This window comes from Macaca thibetana, chromosome 14 (genome assembly GCF_024542745.1).
Source record: "Macaca thibetana thibetana isolate TM-01 chromosome 14, ASM2454274v1, whole genome shotgun sequence".
NCBI classification, from domain to species: Eukaryota; Metazoa; Chordata; class Mammalia; order Primates; family Cercopithecidae; genus Macaca; species Macaca thibetana.
In genome coordinates, this window is record NC_065591.1 from 120148039 (window position 1) to 120170964 (window position 22926).

General features: G+C 45.8%; 1 protein-coding gene and 1 long non-coding RNA gene across 4 annotated transcripts in view; one reads left to right on the forward strand and one right to left on the reverse strand.

Moving 5' to 3' along the window:
* FLI1 (Fli-1 proto-oncogene, ETS transcription factor) overlaps window positions 1-22926 on the forward strand; it is a 126369-nt gene that overhangs the window by 49391 nt on the left and 54052 nt on the right. The gene's annotated exons all lie outside the window — the stretch shown is intronic.
* Window positions 1606-6675, reverse strand: LOC126935000 (uncharacterized). The gene is made up of 4 exons (XR_007719183.1): window positions 6494-6675; window positions 5205-5285; window positions 3693-3811; window positions 1606-1692 (listed from the first exon to the last, which is right to left on the reverse strand). It is a non-coding gene; the product is annotated as an uncharacterized LOC126935000 (long non-coding RNA).

Sequence of the window (22926 nt, forward strand, 5' to 3'; positions counted from 1 at the left end):
CTCTTCCCCTTCCCGCTTTGTGACCACAAATGTAGTCCTTGGCCTTCAGAACCTGTGTTTCTTCATCAGCAAAGTGGGGGAGGGGAATAATCCTGCCTTCTTAATTAAATAAGATTATAGATTATAAAATTAAATAAGTAATTAAATAAGATTATAGATGTGGGAAGGCTCAATGTCTTAACTATAAATGATCAATGTCTTAAACTATAAAATAATCTACAAATTTCACTTGTCATTATTATTACTTTTAACAACAATATGAGGGGAAATAAGTCTAGAAAATGCATCTTCTGCCAGTTCCATTAAAAAGAGAGAGAGGCAGAAATGGAGGTAAGTATAAGAATTCAACCAGCCCAGGACTTTGTTCTGGCACCTCAGTGTATATTTAAAGTCCTGTATAATAACATAGAAGTAATCATGGTTATCGTTTATTTGTATTGATGGATTTAAGGTGGACTTTTTATTTCTAAGGTTTGGATGCATCTAAGAACAAAGTATACTTCCTAATACACCATTTAGTTTTAATTTTCAGAGATTTGATCGCCAGTCTGGGAGAACTTTGCAACTGTATGTTTGGTATAATTCCTTGACAGATCAATTTGATGATGGAGAAATAATCCTCACATTATCCATATTATCAGATGTCTAGATAAGATAGGAAAGGTAACTTTATCACAGCTATGTGACCCATGACGGCCTAGGTAGCTGAGTGAACCAGGAGTCTGAATTTGGAAACTAAGTTGTGAGGTTCTTATGAACTTCCTAGGGCTTCCTGAGCCTCCCCCAACCTTTAGATGCCAAGTCCCTTGGCAAATTCATATCATTCCTGCAAACAGAAAATAGTATTAAGAATAATAAGATTTTTTCAAATTTTCCTTCAAGGGTCCTATGAGCTGGCCTGAGAAATTGTTCAACTTTGAAGGGAACTTTGAACAAATAGGACAAGACAATTGAAACAAGTATCTAGAATTAAGACATTGTGGATCCCGAAGTTCTTAAACACTGAAACCTCCTTGTGGTATGCAGAAGCCAAATTGATCATGTTTAGGCAGAGATTCCTTGGGCATGATGGATAAGGCTGTCCATCCAGCATAACATTGAGACTTTCTTGTGTAAACCCCTCACGCCCACTAAACAGGAAATGCAAGCTACTAGAGCTGAACACTCAGCCACCCTCTAGGTCCCCACCCTCCACCCCCGCCCAGTATAAGAACATTATTCTTTGCTTTCCTTTCTGAGGAGCTGTAGACATTCATTCATATATGCAGAGCAATCAGACATCACTAGCCAAAGAACACCTGGTAATAATTCTTACATTTTGGAATCTTAAGAAACTTCCAAGGAAAGGGGTGATACGAGTTGGTAAGCCACAGCTTTTGGCGGTAGCATGAGCCCTCTGGCTTCTGAAACCCTAGAGTTAAGATACACTCTTGTAGCAGGCTTGTCACACTTGAAATTCTAACTGGTAGCTTCATACCCTGAGTTGGTTTGTCACTTGAGAAACTTTGGTTGAGAATGTAGAAACTGGAAAGATTTCTTGAGACATGCTTGTTTTAGATACACCCAGAGACATGCCAGGTACAGATGACAATTTCCACCGTAGGTAAAACATCTCAAAGCAGAAGCCTAGGCTGACAGTGGACCAATAACTGCATTGTTTACTGGTTTCCCAAGGCAAATGTTCAGCAAATTCTGTATATATAATCAACAGAAAATTTTGTTCAGATTCTAGAAAAGGTAGATTGCTGTTTTGTCTATATGCGTACTTTCTGCTATAGTAGTATTTGCATAAGTTAAATATTTTCAGGGCAATTTTTATTAGTTTTCAAAATGCGCTTTTGTGGGTATCTATATGTGTGCAGGTGTGTGGGGAGAACCATGAACAAGACAAAGACTCCTTGTCACCGAGGGCAGAGCCTGACTCAGCATCCCAATACAACCCCTGCTTTGCATTCGTCCCAAAGAAAGCACATTCTAACAACCAAACAACCATGCCAAGCCTCCGGCCACAAACCCAACCAAACATTTTCAAACAGATGTATATATTTATGTGAAATAACATGGATATCTTTCAGTGCCCAAGAGACAGTTTTCTGGAGCAGATCTAACTCAAGTGGATAGGGACTTCTGAAAGTCCATTTTCAAACTGAGTTTGCTGAATCCAGCTAGCTACATGGAAGGGATGGCACAGGCTCAGTGGGAGCAGGACAGAGGAAGGGGAGGCCAGGGTGCAAGCTCATCCGCTCCCTCATCTGTACAATGGGTTCGTTCCCTGACCACCTCACCGCACTATTGTCAGGTCTCCTTCGCTGGGAGCTGAAAAAGCCAAATGCTGAAGCAGAAAGTAGGGATTTTATATACAAGGCTTGAATGATAGACACATATGGAGCATGCCTCCCCCACCACAACCCCACCACACCAGAACACAAGCTCTCTGCAACATGGTCCTCCTCTCTAATGTCTATGAGTTCTAGAACTTGAATGAATCTTTGTCAAGAATGTAGTTCAGCCCTGTCTCCAAACCATGAACTCATCTGTGAACAAGACATTCCTATTTTCCTTTATCTTTTAAAATTGATTTTAAATAAAATAAACGGTGCACGAATATATTCTGCAGAAAATTTAAATAGAGATCGAGTAAAAGCCCTCTTGCCTCAGCATACCCCACAATCTCACTTCCCATCCTAGAAATGGCCATCCAGGGCTTATTGAAGTGCCTAAGATAGCTCATGTGAATCATGTCACCTTTAGCCTTAGGAAACATTCTTTTGGGCTGAGTTCCAGTTACTTTTGTTGTGAGGTTCTTGTGGAAGGTTCACTGTCTCTCTACCTGCAGACGAATGCTCGGAGCTTATGATACATAACATTGAGGGCTTGCTTGGCAGTCAGAAGTAGGATTGCTTAATCAAAACCCGTGTGGAAATAGCCTGTTATCTCTATGGACTTAAATGGCCATCAGCAGTTCCCCAAATTCAAGACTCCCACATCAATGTCATTGAGTTTTGAAGTTGGAAGGGATCAACATCACCAGGTTCTACCACTGTTTGAGCCTTAACAAGTCATGGCAAGGTTTTACCTTAATATTGTCATTATTACAGTATAATTTTAGAAGAATGACTGTATAGGGGAGCAAACATTCTCCAAGCTCCCCTTAACGTCGCCCTGCTCTCCTGACTTAAGTGCCATCCACCTTATTTTATAGAAGAAAATACTGAAACTCAAGACCCCCTACCTGGACAGGGGTGGAGCAGAGACCAGAACCCTGGACCTCTGACTCAGTGCTCTTTCTACTCTACACTCCATCTTCCACATCCGCTTTTTGCTAATATCCCATAGGTAAGACATAAGATAAAAACAATGCCTCAAAATACAAGACAACCAAGGCCTCACCTTTCTCTCATTACTCAAATGATGCAAAGCCCAAAGCCCTCTCCACCTGACTTCATCCACTACCGCCCGAGCTCTCCAAATGCTTCCAGGTGGGACACCCACATTCAAGGCCACTTCGATTCCTGGTTACCTTCCGGCTGCTGAGCCTCTGCATCATATAGAGTGAACAGAGCCCAGCTTTACAGCCAGAAAGATCTGGCTTTTACTCCTGGCACCCCACTTCAAGCTGTGTGACATTGGACAAATCCCATATCCTAGCTCAGGCGCCGTTTCTTTACCTGTGAACCATCTGTCCTACCTACCTTAAAGAGTTGCCATAAGGGCCAGATAATGCAATGACTAAGAGCGCTTTGGAAAGAAGAATGCTGGAGGCAGATTGCCGTCGTTATCAGTGTCCGGCCCATCCTTTTCATGTGCAGCTCTGTGAAGACATCTTCCCTTGACGTCAGAACCAAAAAAGCCAAACAAAGCAAAGACCCAGGGCTACATTTCTGCTCTGGAGTCTCTTGTATGACAGTATCTATGTTGGGCTTTTCAGTGTGTAAACCGAAACAAAACAAAAAAGAAGAAAAATCAGCAGCAAATACTGCTTGGTTTTGCATTTTCCCTTCTGTTTTCTGATTAGAGTCTCTATGGCCTGTGAGTGCAGAGAGAACCTCAAAAGATTGTGTTTGCTGCGGATAAGCACCAAACTCGATGTTTATCAGCACTTATCTCCTGCAAACTCACTCTCTGGAGGCTTCAAAGGCTGAGGGAGATCTCTCAGCCTTGCTCTGAGGAGACAGGCAGGCAGGCACTCCTCCCTGGGCCTTCAGCTGCAGGTGGGGCCCAGGAGCACTTGCTCCATCCTTAGGAGCATAGTTCTCTTGCTCTTCCCCATGCAAAAAAAAGGAAGCAGCAGGTTTACTGAAGGTTTGGGGATGAGCTGTGGAGTAGAGGGAGCAGGAGAAGAAAAGAATTGTTTTAAAACAAGCCCAGAATGGCTGAAAAAGTAGGTGGAGAGGGAAAGGGAAAGGCACACTGCTTACGCTCCTGCTGCCTCCACCCCTCAACCCCCTTCCCCACCGATCTCACTCTTTAGTCTGCCGAACAAGCCCATGAGCCTTCAAAAGGCGTTTTAATTCCCTTCATCTGCTCTCAGCTCACCTTCCCTACCTCCTTTGGGTCTGCCCACTACTCTCCATTCCCAGGGATTGTTGGCTGAGAGTGGGACGGTGGGAGGGAGGGAGGCAGTGGTGGGGGCAGGGGGAGCCAGCATTTTATTAGGCTGTTGAATTTGATTTATTAGGGGGGAAAAATCCTTCGCTTGCTTGCCACACAGGTTATTCTCAAAGTGAAAACTCTATTTTACTTTGAAAAAAAATGGTGAAAGTGCCTACAGTTATGAATGGAGCTCTTTGTTACCTTCCAGATCGACAAGACAGACTGTTTGGTTCATGTCTGTACACCAGCAAAGGAGTGTGGGGGCCTGGGAGACAGATGTGGCCTTAATTGCATGGAAATATTAGAAGATCGTTAAGCCATTTTGACAGGATTTTCCTCTAGCTGTGGGAGTAAAGGGCCACGTCTGAGCCGCATCAAGCCTGGCCAGAGCCACTGGCGGGGCCTCTCATCCCCACGTGTGAGGGACACATGGGCCTTGGTTCATGTGCCCTAATATTGGTAGGGAATAGATGCCTCCTTGTCACCAACTTCCACCCCACGTCTCTGCCCCATAAGTGCAGAAAGCAATCTCCCAAGAAACCCTAAGGCCTGTAGTGGGAGTTGGAAGAGAAGCTAACCAGTGAAATAAATATTTGGGAATGTATACGCACATGTATGTGGACAGAGAGAGATCAGACCATCTCCAGCCTGAACGGTGCCCTCCATAAGGCTCTCCAGGGACCTACATGGGCCTGAAAGAGGAAATCTGTTATCATGACAAATAATGGCGTCTAAAGCCAAAACCTTTTCTATCTATTCACTTCTTCCCTTTCAAAGTAACATTTGTTGCTTACAGAAGTCGTGACCCATGAGAGTCCTGTAATTAAGTCAGAGAAATCCTCAAACAATGTTGGCTCATCAAAGAACAAGACCCCATAAATATGGTCAACCTTGTTTCTCCTAGGCTGGCCTAATCATGGTTCCAATATACTTTTAGCTCCCCACTTCTTCCCCCACTTGCCCTGGTTAATTTTCTGCATGCTCAGAGAATGCAAATATTTTCATATTAGCTTAAATTAAAAATAATTAGGAGGGTTAGTCTGCTGGGAGGGAGGGAGAAGCCCCACCCAAACTACAGTTCAGTAACCCCTTTGGGTTACGAGAGTAATGTTTTAGATAAGCTCTTCCTCACTTAGATCAGACAGTGTTGGCAGTCAGACTAGGAGTAGATTAGTATCACAGGGTCCTCCCTTCAGAGTGGTACACCCCTATAGCTCAGAGGCCACTTGTTAGAGTTGGGGTGATAGGTGGTTGCTTAGATGATGTTTGGGCCTCAGCCTGGTGCCAATGGGGATGGAGACTAGGTGAACAGAAAGGAAGGCTGGTGGAGAGATGAGGAAGGAGAGAAGGTGCAGCCACAGAGATCCTGTTTTCATGCAAATATTGTTGTTAACCCAAAGGGAAAAAGGGAAGAGCTCCCAGGCACGCTGGCAAGCCAGCATCCCCAGGCTGGGTCTGACATTTAAGGAGCACCGGCAACGGCAACGAGTTAAGGGGCTAAGGGCCCACAGTCTGCAAGCTCTGGTTTAAAACACAGTCACTCAGCCAGGCACGGTGGCTCATGCTTGTAATCCCAGCACTTTGGGAGGCTGAGGCGGGTGGATCACTTGAGATCAGGAGTTGGAGACCAGGCTGGCAAACATAACGAAACCCTGTCTCTACTAAAATACAAAAATTAACCAGGCGTGGTCATGGGCGCCTGTAATCCCAGCTACTCGAGAGGCTGAGGCGGGAGAATCACTTGAACCCGGGAGGCAGGGGTTGCACTGAGCTGAGATCGTGCCACTGCACTCCAGCCTGGGTGGCAGAGCGAGACTCCATCTCAAAAATAATAAATAAATAAATAAATAAATAAATAAATAAATAAATAAATAAAATAAGATACAGTCATTCTGCCTACCGTGACTCTTCAGGCCAGAGCCTCCAGCCAGTCCAGATGCAGGGGCATCTTATTGTGGACTCTTTCTTCCGCCCTTCCAGAGGACTCCAGATCTAAGCGGTGTTTCAGGATCCTGCAGTGAGAGCCACAACATTTGACTCAATGGAGAAAGTGCCAAAGTCAAGCCTTCGTGTCCCCCTCTCCTTCTTGCTGTGTGCTCTGCAGAAGAGGGGATAAAATGCTCATCTGAGGTCCTGGCTGGCTGTCTCTGACCAGAAAGTCCCTGAGCCAATGAAGTGTTAATGCCTTTGCCCCTCCTCCCCCCATTCCTGCTCAGTTCACAGCTTTCCTGTCCTCTGAAATCCCTTCCTTGGTAGCCAATTGCACCACCTCTTTACCTCAAGTTCTGCCACCTTCTCCTGAGGCAATGGCTCCTTTGCTTGGTTGGTTTCTGGGATGCTACGTGGGGGTGGCTGGGGAAGCTTGTGCCCGGACTGTCTCGGGAGCTCACAGTGACGTTGACAGTGCACTGCTTCCATTTGTAAATGCCATGTGCTTTCCAGAACACTTTCGAGGACTTTATTCCTATTTCATCTAAGCTTCAAACATACCATCGTTCCCACCATATTTAATTCAGACTCTTCTCCCCTTTCCCGTTGTCACTTCCCCACCTGTGTGCACAGCCTGTGTTTACATGGCAGGTTTGCCGCAGCTACTCACTTTTCCAGGGTTACCATGCATATTCCCAGAATAATCTGCATTTCACCTATTTAGTTCACTGCAGGGACTTAGCCAGTTCCATGGAGGAAAAGTCCCACAATTCTCCTAATCTCATAGTCATTAACAATACCATTAAAACGATGGCATCATTTTTCCATAGACATACTCCTGGCTTTTATCACAGTGCCTGGCACATAGAAGATATGCAATAAATATTTGCTAAATGAATGAATACATCAGTGAATGAGCGTTCTTTTGTGGGACAAATCTGTTTTAGGGCACCATTGTGAGACAAGACATGTTAAAGAAATATCCAGAGTGACCTTCGCATGTTTTGAGGAGCACATAGTCTGGTCACCAAACACAAGTGTCCACAGCCTACCCTCTCCAAGACGGTAACCACTCATAACGTGACTTCTTAAATTCAAATGAATTACAGTTGACTAAAATTAAAAATTCAGTTCCTCAGTCACACCAGACACATTTCAAGTCCTCAACAACCTCACAAGTCGAGTTGCTTCTGCATTGCATGGTGCAGATTTTAGAACAGTGCCAGCATCACAGTCATCTCCCCTGGACCAAATCAGAGAATTCAACTTCTTTCTATGTAAATGAATAAGAAGTTTAGGTAAAGTTTTTTGTTTCTTGATCCTGATTTTAAGATTGATGCTGACGAGTATGCATTTGTTGGTTTTATGTAGAACCGCCAACATGTTTTACAGGCCATTCAGACTGACGTCATACCTGAGAGCATCTTTGGTTCATGATAAAAGGAGCAAGAGGACCACAAGGTTCCCCGGGGACATTTTGCTCTCACAGTTTCCCAAGAGAGAAAGGTTTGAGAAGGTTGGCTCCACTGGCTTCATCGCCTTTGGGTTTCTCATGAACATCACCAACCCACAATGAACAAGGGAGATCTCAATCACACAGAAAACCAAGTGGAAGTCGCAGTGCAAGAACTTGGAGCCATCTGGACATGGTGGCTCATGCTTGTAATCCTATCACTTTGGGAGGCCGAGGCAGGAGGACCGCCTGAAGCAAGGAGTTCAAGACCAGCCTAGGCAGCATAGTAAGACCCTGTCTCTACAAAAAATAAAGAATAAATAAATAAATTAGCTGGGCATGGTGGTGTGTGCCTGTACTTGGTACTTAGGAGGCTGAGGTAGGAGGATCCCTTGGGCTCGAAAGTTTGAGGCTGCAGTGAGCCGTGATGATGCTACTGCACTTCAGCCTGGGCAACATGGCAAGATCATGTCTCTAAAAAAAAAGAAAGAAAAAAAGAAAGAAAGAAAGAAAGAAAGAAAGAAAGAAAGAAAGAAAGAAAGAAAGAAAGAAAGAAAGAACGAACTTGGAAACTTGGCAGACTTTGACAATGGATCCTGAGGAAAATGGAACTGAACAGGACATAGAAGTTCAGAAATTTTTGAGGTTTGGGACATCTCAGGGCATGTACACCTGGTAGGCTAATTTTCCATTTCCCACAAGTTTTTATAATGTGGAGGATTGAGCCTCCCTGCCATGAAGACACATGTCCTTGAGACAGACAGACAGGCATGGCTCTGTTGGGCAAGGTTGGCACCTCCAGCAGCTTCCAAGAGTAGAACACTAACTGCCCCTTATGGAGTAACTAAACTAGTCCAAGCCCCTAGGAACTGTCCGTGGGTTTTAGCTGGGTTTTCTGCTCAGCTTTACTGAGCTTGACAAAGAAAACATCTCCATGTAAACCCACTGAAATGTTTTCTCTGGAGGACTACGGCAGAACTGGTTCACAAAATATCTACTTTGCCTGTAGATGGATGCCGGGAGACGGGAGACCCCTGTGCTGGACTGTCCAGGCTTAGCACTCCAGTTAAGCAGGATGTAGGCCAGCCCTGTGAGTGACTGTCTGCAGGGCAGCTGCCAACAGAGGGACCAGCTGTGCACCAGAGAGGGAGCCTGAGCCCCATGATGAGAGGATGCTTGGCTCCTCATGTAGAGACCAGGCTGTCCTCAGTTCCCCTGACTCCCTCTAGAAGGGAGAGTGAACATGACAACCAAAGGGCCCATGAAGCTCATGAACACCATGTTATGTGAGCTTACTCATAGACAGGGTGGCCATATAATGCATCATCCAAAGTGGGATAATTTTGAGTGAAAGGAGGCGCTAGTAAGCATTTCCTGGAACAATAGCATAAAGTGGAACCGTTCCAGGCAAAGGTGCTGTAGAATCACTCCACTAAAAGATGTTAGGGTTGAAGCCCTGGAAGGGATCTTAAACAGATCATGTAGCTCAGTCCTTTTATGTAATAGGTACATAAACAAGCCCAGAGAGATAGAGTGCCTTTTCTGTACCACGATTATTACATTCAGGGAGGGCTATGTGACAGGCACGAGTTAGAACACTATTATTATCGCTATTTTACCAAAAAGGAAACTGAGGCATGGAGAGATGAAAAAGCTTGTCCAAGGTCACAAGACTGGCAAGTGGTAGATGCAGAATTCAGATCCTGACAGTCTGGCTCTGTGGGTAATATATCAAAGACGACAGGACTGTACCTCTCACAAACCAGCAGAGTGGAGAGCCCCCTCGATCCTCACATCAAAACCCTGTGGGTGCTGTCATTGTGCCCATTTATGGATAAGGGGACCAATTCACTCAGCTAGTAAGTGACAATCATGTCTACAGACAAGCACAAAGAAAATTATCGTGGGGAATTTACAATCTAGTTGAAGAGCTAGAACATAAACCTATGAAAAACCACAATGGAAGGCAACGGTTAAATAAATATCAAAGCAACGTGACAAGGCAGTCTAAGATAAAGTGCCAAATTGGTGGTAGAGGTGGACCATACAACAGACTTCAGCAGAATGGAGGTTCCTATGCTGAGCTGGAGTGAGCAGGGAGACTTCCTGGAGGAGGCGGAATTTGAGGTGTTCAACAGTTTGGTGAATGAATGAGATATGATTAGGCAGAGAAGACGGGGAGGCAATTATATGCAGGTGAAGCTGCATATGTGTATTAAATGTACATTAAATATGCCTCTAAAGGTTAAGAGTGCAGGAAGGAAAGAGGCAGGCGAGCCTTACATAACAAGAAGAAAAACTATTTGAAATAGGACATTAAAATGCAGGAGGCGGAGCAAGAAAGAGAAGGCATGGAAGCACGGGGCAGAACAATTGAAGGTGACAGAGGGAAAATGAACGGAGAGCACAAAAGGAAAGGAGGAGCAGATTGAAACAGAGCACAGGAACTGGGCAGAGAGGGCCCTGGCCGCCGAGCTCTCCCAGAAAATGGACCTCCCCAGGCCCCACCTCCCTCCATCACTCCCATCCACAAGGTTTCTGCCACATGTCGCTGCAACAATATGGTAACCATATGCCCTGGGCCACAAAAGAGCTAAACACCTTGGACAGAGCAGTTCACCCAGATGTGCTAGTTGGAAACACTGCACCCTCAGGACCTGCTTCCCGACTTGATGGGCCCGAGGTCACCAAGCATGGCTCCTCAGCCGTGAATCACGGAAAAGAAGCAGCCATTAAGAGCTGGAAAGCGGATTCAGGGTCTCCCCCGTCCCCATGCCCTGAGAGGAAACGAAATAAAATGGATGCAGGCCTCGTCTGTGCGTGGAGATGAAGCGGTGTTCTTTCCTGGCTTGTGTGCGGGAGGCAGGACATCGCGAGGCTGGTTTGGCCTTCGTCCCTCTGCCAGGCTGCTCCCTGGGTGTTGCTGGAAGGGACTGAAGCCCCGCCATGTGCACGTTTCCTCGTGGGCTTCCTGTGATTGTGAGGGCCCCGGTTGCCATGGCAACTGCCACGTGAGGAAATCGTCAGATAAGATCATAGCTTCTAGGAATAGGACCTCAAGTGGTTGTTTGGGGAAAGCGGTCAGTGGCTTCATGTTTAAATTTGAAGAAGAAACAGTCACTGGGTGTGGCTGCTTTAAAAAAAAATTAGACAAGCCTGGGGGGAAAGGCTTCATCAAAATTGCTCAAAGCATAAAGATAGAAGGGGTAGTCTGACTGGTGTGGAGGTGTGGGCAGGGAGGGAGGGTCCCTGCATTTTCCATCGGGCGCTGAGGCTTTTATTTATTAACATAATTCATTGCACACCTCTTTGGTGCCAGGAAGTGTGCAAGCAACTGGGGATGAAAACCAGGAATCAGATTGATGAGGTTCTTCTCTTCAGGGTGCCTAACTAGAATCTGTCCTTGAGATAAAGAATGGGAACGTTCCCATGACCCCCGGAATCGAAGAGACACCCAAGGGCACATGCCATCCACACTCCTTCCTCTCCTCAAGGCTTAGAAAACTTGCAGAACCTGCCGCCTCCAACCCTGGTGGACAAGTCTCTGTTTCCCTTGTGGGAGCCCATCCTTTAGGATCTGAATATTCTGACTCCCACCTTCCCTTTGTCACGCAGAGTCCTCTCTTGTCCCTGCAGACCCAGATTGAGATCCTCTTGGTCTAGCTCCCAGAAAGACCAGTCCTCAAGGGACGCTCTCAGAAGCCTCTTTCTCGAGCTATAGGAAAGCTCCGGGTCTCTATCCTGGCTCCCAGGCTACTCCTTCATCCCTGCAGTGGGCGAAATTCACTCCACAGGGAAGCACTGCAGTCACTTTCCACGGAGGCTCTTCTTGCAAACTTTCAGCTCTCTGTGGTCAGGGAAGTCTGACCATTTGTCATCATTAGAGAGCATGAAGCTTTCAGTAGAGGATGGTTAAAAATGTCCAGGAGCTGGGAGATGAAGTAATTTGCCCAAAGTTGCACAGCCAGTAAAGCTCCACATTGACCCAGCTGGTGGCCCGTGCCTTTTGTTAGAACAGACTTAAAGCAGCTGTCCATGAAGGGAAGAGAGCAGTGCTGTGGCTTGCTGCCTTTTGACCCCATCTGCAGCCAGGATGGCCAGGGCTCCTCTGCAGGAAGAGGCTGCTCCCAGTGGGGTCCAGATCCTCACCCATCCTCAGGCGGCACCATCACTGGGATCAGAAAACCATTCTGCAGGTCAGGGACAACATTCACATCATGACAATCCATGAGGCGTGGGCTGCAGGGCAGCAGCCCCTTGTCTCAGAGCAGGGTTCTGGAGGAGCCACAGTGCCCATCACCTGCCTTTTCTTTGTCCCAGAGCAGAGGAGGGAAGTGATGCATCTCCATGCGGCAGCACTTTATCCACCTGTGTGGCTGCGTTGCAGTATTTTTCATGACTGGCACAGCCACTCCAGTGAAATCTGGCAGAACAGAGTCCCCGGGAAAAGTATGTGGGACAGCACGTGTGCTGGTGCACCCAGGTGGCCTTCCCAGAAGCAGCCCTCCCTGCGGGTTCTCCCATGCCATCTGGCTTTTGTCGTGCTGGTTGCTGGTTCCGTTTTTATCATCCCACCTTTGCTTCAGTGAGGCCTGTGTTTAATCCTTCCCACCCATCAGGCTGGGTGGGAGAATACTGGCTCCATCTTACAGAAGAGAACATCTAAGCTGCTTAATTGTAGTAAGTCTCAACATCTCAGTCTGGCTTTGCCCTGTCCCTTTGACACTGTGGGACCTACTTTAATGGTCAGGCCACACCCTACTTTATTCTCTGAGAGGAGCTTGGTCCCGGACGGTTAAATGTGAAGAATTACACCCAGTAAAGCACTGCCGGCCCTTCGGTGGTTCCCACTGCCATCTAGAAAAAGCCACTGGACAGTGGGCAGACCCAGTGGAAGGAAACAGAAAGTAAAACGCACTGTAAAAAGTTCGCTTCGTGGGGTTCAGATGAACGTTCTATCTCCCATCCTGTGAGTTTCCATATTCAGCACTTTTTGCTTTTCAGCAGTAAAAGCATTCTCTGTGGGAGGAGAATTTAACTTTGATCTTTAGAGATGCCCTTTAAATGTGGTTATGGTCAAAAAAGTGACTGTGAACACTCAAAGTCAACAGGCAAAGGTAAATACCACGGGAGACCTGGAGCAGCACTGAGCGGGAGGCCCGTGAGGCACAGAAGGCCATGGCTCTGGATTCTGTTACAGCGCACAGTCCTGGGAGGACGCAGAGATCCCCTTCTCCGAGCTCACTTAGGCTCAGACCCTTCATTTGTAAAACGCCATTAAATAAAGTACTGTCGTCTGCAAATAATTCCAATTGCATCTTCTAGGAATTCTTTCTCTGGGTCATCCACTGCCGAGCCCCCTCCCCAGGAAGTGGAATTTTAAGTCAAAGGGGAAAGGCACTTGGGAGGGGGAATGATGTTCAACAAGACTCCTTGAAAAGTCAGCCGGGGGCCAGATGCAGTGGCTCACACCTGTAATCCCAGCACTTTGGGAGGCCGAGGTGGGTGAGTCACCTGAGGTCAGGAGTTCGAGACCAGCCTGACCAACATGGTGAAACCCCCGTCTCTACTAAAGATACAAAAATTAGGTGGGTGTGGTGGGGGGGTGTCTGTAATCCCAGCTACTTGGGAGGCTGGGGCAGGAGAATCGCTCGAACCCGGGAGGCAGAGGTTGCAGTGAGTCGAGATTGCACCATTGCACTCCAGCCTGGGCAACAAGAATGAAACTCCATCTCAAAAAAAAAAAGAAAAGAAAGAAAGAAAGAAAGAAAGAAAGAAAGAAAGAAAAGAAAGAAAGAAAGAAAGAAAGAAAAAGAAAGAAAGAAGAAAGAAAGAAAGAAAGAAAAGAAAGAAAGAAAGAAAGAAAGAAAGAAAGAAAGAAAGAAAGAAAGAAAGAAAGAAAGAAAGAAAGAAAGAAAGAAAGAAAGAAAGAGAAAGAAAGAAAGAAAGAAAGAAAGAAAGAAAAGAAAAGTCAGCCGGGCCCTCTGAGGCTCTGTGGCAGATTTGGCTGTGTGCCATGGCCTAAAATTGGAGATGGCAAAGTGGAAACGGTTTAGGGGGAGAGTAGAAGCTTTGCAGCCAAGCCAGCAGTCTGGAGACTCACTAGGTGAGGGCCGGAGGCCAGGAGCAAACCTCTTTAAGCCTCAATTTTCTTTTCAATAATATAAGGATCCTAACTCATATTTTAAGAGGTTAAATGAGGTGATGATAGTAAAAGTTCCTTGGAAACTTCATGTCAGTAAATAATACATATTCTATTTGATCGTTCTCATTTTAAAAAGTGGTCCTTGTTTGGCTTTTGTCTGTTGTTTATTTTGATTTTGTTGTTTGGAGATAATTCCACTATGTGTTTATCAGAGGACTTAGACTTTAATGCTGAGATTGATTCCCCCTCACTGTGTGAACCTAGAAAGGTTATGCTTTGTGCCTCAGTTTCCCCACCTGCTCAGTCATGGTGCTGATTCCTGCCAGCCAGTGTCGATAACCACAGTGAAAGGATACTCAGACAGTCACCTCTACAGCCTTTGAATATGGATTTTCGGTTGCCGAGTAAAATGCTCTGAGATGTTCCGGTTACTATGGCTACATAAGAAATTACCCCGAAACCTAGTGGCATAAACCAACTATTAGGCTCATGAGTTTTGTTATCCTTCACTGAAGGCTCGTCACTCTGAAGTCTGGAGGTTGATGTTGTTGTGGTTGGCTGTGGCCTCGGTTCCTCTCCTGTGGGCCTCTCCATACGGTTTCTCAGTTTGGGCTAATTTGAGCTTCCTCACAGTATGGTGGCGATTTCCATGGACTAGAGGCCCAAGAGAGAACAAGAAGCAGGTGAAAGTCATAATATCTTTATCACCTTGTCCCGGAAGTCATGCAAGGCCATTTCTTGAAGCAATCACAAAGTTCCATCTGGGTTCAAGGGGGGAGAAAATAAGCTCCGCCTTTTGATGGGAAGAGAGAGGCAAAGATCCAAAATATTCTGATGGTCATTTTGAGAAAATGCGAATGTGCCCCATGCAAAGGAGTTTTCAGTTAATGCTTTTTTGGTGACTGACTAATGTTTCCTATCTTCTTCCTTATCCAACTGCCATAAAATTTTCCTCCTCTTCCCTTTTCATTCCCTGCCCTCTATGCAGTGGAAATAAGGAGCAAGAAATGGGTGCGTGTAGGGAGGTGAGAGAAGCAAAAGGGTTGGCCTTGCTCAGAGCAGCCACCTACTCTTGACACTTCAGATTAGACTTGGAGTGACCCCAACCCAGGCTGATCACCCCCACTGCTGCAGAGCCTGCTGGGTTCCCAAAGCAGAGAACACAGAGGGCTTTGCACCTAAGTGTCTTGTTTACATTTCGTATTCTCTCCAACTGGCAGGAGAAGGGACTTCATGTCATTATGCAAAGAATGTAACAAAAAGCCAAAGCTAGTGTGCTCCCTGTGGTGACCCTGGGTAACGGATATGCCAGAGATTAGCGTCCCAGAGCCCTGCACCGGGAGCGGCTGAGTGGGCCCACTGAGCAGGGCAGCCACAGGGAACTTGGTCGGGTTGCTTTTGACATTCCTTTCACCGACCAACTCCAGCCAAGCTGCTCAGCCCCAGACAACTGTCCTTAGGAGATTCAGTGCAGGCCAGAAGGAAAGGAATGGGAAGGACACATGGGACATTGGTGCTTCTCAGGCCCCGTGTCTTGGGTCATTCTGTGTTAGAAATAAAACTCAGCCTACATATAAGGAAGAACAGACAGAAAGGGTCTCCCACTCATGTCCACGTCTGGCGTTTTTCCTCCTCTAACTCCACTGGACTCATAACTGTGAAATATTTGTTCCTTCCCACACATAGGACAATGGCAGAAATTTCTCTTATGTCTTCCCAAATGAAATGGGGAGATCCTGAAGCCACCCTCTTCCTCTTTCCTTGCCCCTCTGGAGGCTTTTCCGTCTCGGCCTTAGCTAGGCTGTTTGGAGATGCAATTGTTTGCTCATCGTTCATATCGGCCAGGCCATCGTGCGGCTATGCTCTGACCACATCCCCATCACTCAACTGATGTGCACATGAAAAGTAACATTTGACTTAATCTAAGGAAAACAAATGTTGGAAGACACATTTGTGAGTATAAAAAGAAAAGATACATATAGGCACATATACGTGACAAATTCCAAAATAAGTGAAGTTTTAAAATTCATGAATGCACAGACGTACCCACGCCATTCTTCTGATATTCACTGAGTATGTGGTATATGAACAACAGTATAAATAGGTGCTGGCCACCTATAATTTTCATTATCTCACAACAGATGCCTCCTCTCCTCATTCACAGGGCTATTCAGGCTATACAACAGAGCCTTATCTATGCCACCTAGAGGCCTGGACTCAGAAGCCAGAAACAGGCAGAGGGCTGAGCCTGCAATGGAATGACAGCCATGGTTTTAAAGGAAGAGTGGACATGCAGATTAGTGAAATCGGCTCTGCTCTCTAGGAGCCCATGGGATTTGCATTTCAGACTCTATCATCACCAAATCTACTTACTAGAAATTTAGGCAACTAATCTTTTAAACAATCAACATGCGGAGAAGTAGGTATCGCTCTGGCTTTATCTGAACTCCCTCTTGACCCATCTCCAACCCACTGATTCTCACGCCATTTCTCAGCACTGACCTTCATTAAAATTTTTTTTTAACTTTTTTTTTTTTTTTTTTTGAGACAATGTCTTACTCTTGTTGCCCACGCTGGATGGTATGATCATGGCTCACTGCAGCCTCCACCTCCTGGGCTCAGGTGATCCTCCCACCTCAGTTTTCCAAGTAGCTAGGACCACAGGCACACTACCACACCTGTTTTCTTATTTTTTGTAGGGAAAGAGTTATGCTGTGTTACCCAGGCTGGTCTTGAATGCCTGAGCTCAAGCACTCCACCTGCTTTAGCCTCCCAAAGTGCTGAGATTATGGGCATGAGCCACTGTGCCCAGCTTTTTAAACAATTTTTTTCTTTTTTTTCTTTTGAGACTGAGTCTCACTCTATTGCCCAAGCCAGAGTGCAGTGCCGCTATCTCGGCTCACTGCAACCTCCGCCTCCTGGGTTCAATCAATTCTCCTGCCTCTGCCTCCTAAGTAGCTGGGATTACAGGCACCCACCACCATGCCTGGCTAAGTTTTGTATTTTTAGTAGAAACAGGGTTTCACCATGTTGGCCAGGCTGGTCTCGAACTCCTGACCTCAGATGATCTTCCCACCTCAGCCTTCCAAAGTGCTGGGATCACAGACGTGAGCCACCGTGCCTGGCCACATTTTTAAGTATTTACTTTGCCCCAAGAAGTTTAGGTGCTTGATTTAGGTACTTTACTCATATTTTCTCATTTTATCTTTATCCAGAATTGCCAGGTTAGGTACTGATATTATCTCCAACCTACAGATGAGGAAATGAAGTTCATAGAAGTTGTACTAGATGCAGAATGAGCAGCAGATGAAGCTTGTATAGAAACGCAAATCTCTCTGACTCGAGATTGTGCTCTAAGTTACAATAAACACTGCAGTCACCCTCAAAGAGCTTATGGTCTAATTGAGAGGACAGAAAATTCACAAGAAAGAACCTGTGAAGAGCTGTGGTTATGTGCTTAGGCTGTAGACCTGAATTTGGATCCCACATCACACTCATTTTTTGTGCGACTGAGCAAGTTATTTCACTTTTCTGAATATCCATTTTCTCGTCTGAAAAAATTAGAGTACATCCCTCGTAGAATTGCCGGGAGGATTAAATTAGGTTACTCATGTAAACAGTGTTTTATACTTAATAAGTGCTGTGATTATTACTACTTGTATCTGTTGCCTGTAATGACGACAGAGGGTGTATTATGTACTAAAGGCACCTTGCCCAAACTGGAGGAGAAAAAGCGTCCTACTGAGACAAGTGCATTGTCGGTAGCATGCCCCTGCTGGATCCAGGACCAGGAGGAGGTCGTGGAAAGGAAGCATTTCTATCCGCAAATGTGAGTGATCTGCTATAGCTCAGATGCCACCCCAAGCAGCTCACCTTGCCAGAGGTCTCTGGTAAAGGGGCATCATTGGGTACAAATGTGCTGGGACACTTCCCTACCTGGAGCAAGGGACCCTGTGCTACCCTCTGGATCTAGGATTCAGTGGCTGAGAGGTCAGAGCCTCCGGACCCACAGACCTAGCCTTTCCAGCATTCTGCAAAGGAAAGTGCTTCTCAGAAGCCAATGACTAAGCCAGCCTGGGGGTTCCTCTTATGGTGACAATTGTTGGGTCAAGAAGGAACCCCAGAACGGAGCCCCACACAGGGCTAGGAGCCCACGCCTCCTGTCGTTCTCACTTGGAAGTCAATTTTACATGGCATGGTCTAAAGCCCCATGGAGCCCACAAGTCTTTTAAATAATAACTAACTTCTCTTCCCTTGAATAAAATCATCAGCAACAATAGGAGAAGCAAAGTCATTAGAAACGGAAGGAATGTAGTCCCTCTGAGGATGGCTGGTGAATTTGCATGCTGGTGTTCTTTCTACATCCAGCCTATCAGCTCAGTTAAATACTTATTGATGATTTATCGGTGGAAAGTTCTTGAACGCTAGCAACATGCTCATTTCCTTGTAAGCTTTAAGTATAAGGAAGAGTTTTAAGTTTAAAAAGTTTTAAGAGTTTAAGTAAAGAGCTTTATAAGACACACATGAAATAGCAACAGCTCCTCATGTATAACAAGCTGCAAATAAGTGAAATTTCTCCAACTCAGCAGCTCCTCGCCTGCAGACAGCAGCACCCACATCAAGTTGCCCAGACTCATTCCTCTTGTTTGCCTTCTCCGTCCCTACTCTGGTCTTCCTAAAGCAGTTTGGAGAAGGCTCCCTACTGCCAGTGACATCATAAAAATGACAGTGTACTTGGCAAGGGCATGATCTTGGGGTGCTCCTAAAGCTATTGAACTGCAAAAGGGGGTGCCATTTATTTGCAGAAGCAGCAAGAATGTTCTCCTCCCCAACTCTGCTTTTTCACTTGGGTCTCATATCAGCTTGTTTGGGGCCTTATCTCCCCAAATCTTTTATTCCGCTTAGTGGCCCTCACCTCCCTTCCCTTGCCCATATTAGCTTTTCAAATTCAGCCCAATGAGACAGACAGGGAACCCTTCTCCTTCATCTTCTCTCTCTTCACAGCCCCCATGATCTATCACTTCTTTTCTCCACATTGTAATGGAAAAAAGTTTTTGGTCTAGCAATGATTGCAAATAGAAGGGGGATGTGTGTGTCTGTGTGTGTGTGTGTGCATGCATGCATAACCAAAGCGGTATTCTCACGAGCTGTTAACAGCTCAAAGGAGTCAGAGGTCATCACCAGAAAGGTTTCATGGAAACAGGAAGCTCTCAGGAAGATCTCACTTACCTTACACAATGGCACAGATAATTGTGCATCAGGGTGAAAGGCTAAAGAAAGATTACTTGCAGCAAAAGGAACCACAAAATTAAGACACAGAAGCATACCTGAGTAGGGCTTGTCTAGTGAAGCAGTGAGAATAGTTAGACTTGGACAGAAGTTGCAGCAAGAGGAAGTTGTGCAATGTAAGGGTGGCAGGTGGGACAAAGATGACCTTTGGAAGACAAGTGGCTGATAAGAGATTTGCTGTGGTCTATCTCTAGGGAGCTCTCTGAGGGTTTTAAGCAGATTGTGGCAGGATGACAACGGTATTCACAACTTGCAAGGGAGCTGGATCCAGCCAAGGAGTGCGCGAGGTGTACTGAACAAGGGAAGAGCATGTCAATGGGCCATCAGGGAGGGAAGAATCTCAGAGAGAAATGCCCAGACTGGACAGTAGTGTGAGGCATTCGCGGTGAACCAGGACGCTCTCCTCCTACAACGTTGCCACTTGATTGGAGTTTCCTTGATTGTGAACCACATTCTTAAGGAAACTTTTATTCCAAAATGAGTTCAAACAGGTTTTGTGCCCTTTCTACACCTACACTCTATCTCATCACTTGTTTTTTCTAGCTGTGTACCACTCACTTCCTTAATAAGTCTCCCCTAGGTCTGCCTCCAGAACCCGGCTTTGTGTTCCCTGTGTACTCTCTTTGCTGTAAGTCTGGATTTTGCCGTCTGCATGTCCCCTTGGACAGGACCACCCTGTGTTCACTGTTGCCTGGCCCACCCTCTTTGGCTAATGATGAGAGGAACTTTTTGCCCGTCTATTGGAGCGTCACTGTGCCCAGTCCTGCCTCCCGGGCTTATTTGCCTCTGATAGCCCATCATCTTCTTCCCCAACCTAGAAGAGGGAAGGGAAAGAAATTATTTTACTGGAAACCCCAAGGTTCATGAATGATAAACTAAGAATGTAAGCCATTCTCTACAGCAGAAGATGCTACCTGATTCCTGAAATGTCATCTCTTTTTGTAGCAGGACTGTGGTGCATGCTCTTCACCCTTATCACCAAAAGACACTTAGGGGTCATAGGTGGTAATGTGTCCTCTGCTTCCAGGGTGGAACTCAAGGAATTTCATGGAGTCAGGGCCAGCTGTCTGAAAGGTTGCAATGTCACCCTTTTCAGCTCGGAACCATAATTCCTTATGCCCAGATAACAGTCCAAAATTTAGGATACGAAGCCAAAGCTGATCTCTAGCTGAAATCAAGAGTGGATATGATAACCAAGAAACAAATGGTTCTGACAAGCACAGCTTTACTCTGAGCATGACTCAAGGGCATCTGGTAGAAAATGAAGAAGCGTCTCAGCAGATATTAGGTCTAGGGAGATCCCCTCGGTTGGAGGATTTAAGTGTTCTAATATTGTGTGGGCAGCTCTGCTTTGATTGCACCTCTGGATGCACCTACACTCCAAAGCCGTCTGGTGCAAAAGCAGGACTCATAGAACATACTCCAGGATTTTTTTCCCTGATCCCAGCTGAAAACAGCCATAAAAGAGCCTCCTCTTTTGAATTATGGCTGTGAGTCTGCTGGGGTGGAGAATGGCCCTGGGAGAGAAGAGAAAGCCCACAGAGCAGGTTGTAATTCCACAGGCATATGAAGAGCATTCATTTTTGAAGAAGACATTCAATTCAGGAATGTGGATTACACAAGGAAAGTACACAAATGCCAGCTTTAACAAGTGCTGTTCACCTATCACTACATTTTCAAGTAAAGATGGTGTATCCATTTGCTAGGGTTTCCATGACACATACCAGCGGCTTAAGCAAAAGAAATTTATTTGCTCAGAGTTCTGGAGGCTGGAAGTCCAAGATCAGGGTGCCAGCAGGATTGGTTTTTCTCAGAGACCTCTCTCCTTGGCTTGCCGATGACTGCTGTGTCCTCACGTGGCAGCCCCTCTGTGCACACACTTCCCTGGGGGCTCTCTGCGTGTCCAAATTCCCTCTCCTTCTAAGAACACCAGTCGTATTGGATTTGAGCCCACCCTATCAGCCTCATTTCACCTCACCCCCTTAAAGGTCCTATCTCTAAATACACTCACATTCTGAGAACTGCGGGTAAGGGCTTCAGCACATGAATTTTGTGAGGTCACAAGGCAGCCCCTAACAGGTTGCCTAAGAGAATCTTTGTTTGAATGTTGATAATCATGATACCTAACATGTTCTGAGTATGACTTACTCTGTGCCAGAGACTGTTCTAAGTACTTTGCATGTATTATCACATCTATTATTCACAATTATAGATTATATAATTATTGATTATAGAGATTATATATCAATTATAGATGACTACCATTTTCTCTGAAGACTTACTTTGGTGTAATTATATGGCTGTAGTGAACACTATGCCCTGGTCCCTGACCTTGGATGCCTGTGATTCGATGTGACATGGAATAATGGAAGGCTCTTATCCTCATGTTTTGATTGGTAGCAGATCTCCGGAATGTGCAAGGTTTTTTTTTTTTTTTTTTTTTTTTTTTTTTTTTTTTGTGGTTGTTGTTGTTGTTTTGAGACTGTTGCCCAGGCTGAATGCAATGGCACGATCATGGCTCACTGCAGCCTCTACTTCCGGGGCTCAAGTGATCCTCCCACCTCAGCCTCCCAAGTAGCTGGGTACATGCCACCACATCTAGCTAATTTTTTCTTTCTTTCTGTCTTTCTTTCTTTCTTTCTTTCTTTTTTCTTTTTCTTTTTCTTTTCTTTTTTTTTTTTTTTTTTTTTTGGTAGAAACAGAGTTTCGGCACGTTTCCCAGGCTAGTCTAGAACTCCTGGACTCAATCGATTCTCCCACCTCAGCCTCCCAAAATGCTGGGATTACAGGCATGAGCCACTATGCCTGGCCAAGACTTCTTTTCTTAATCCATGATCTCCCAGAGTCACACCCAAGTCAGTGATGGAATAATATGAGTGGGAGGACCCAACAGCCTCTTTCAGACACTCTTGCCCTGACTGGCACTTCGCGTGTCTGAGATTCCTCTTTCGTCCTTTGGTTGGCTGAGTCACCAACATTGAGATCTATAGGATGTACCAGCACCTCCTGGAGGGCCCTCAGCAAACTGCTGAGCATTTCTTACAAGCTACACCCCCAGACCAGATCTTCTCACTTAATCCACCTATCGACTCTGTGCTAAAGCTATTTTTATCCCTGTTACAAATAAGGAAACTGAAATTGGCCTGGCCACAGCCATGGGCCCCACCCTTCCCTTGTGTGACCTTGAGCAGCACACCTAGCCTCTCTGGGTGGATCTCACTGGCCTTGCCTAGAAAATAAATGCTGGATCTCCTCTCTCCCCTCACTGCTGATGACTCCACTCAGCTCATAAGAGGCATTTCTGCTTATGCCTGGAAGAATCTAGCATTCATACACCACCACAATACTACATTCCATGCCAAGTCACCACTATTCTTGGCCTCCCTATCTCCACCGTCCTTTTTGGGGGTCCCAGACTACAGAACCAATAAATGAACCCACTTTCATGAATCCTCCATCCCCACTCCACTGCCCAAAGTCTGTCCTCACCCAGGTAACCTGCAAACACCCATCTGGT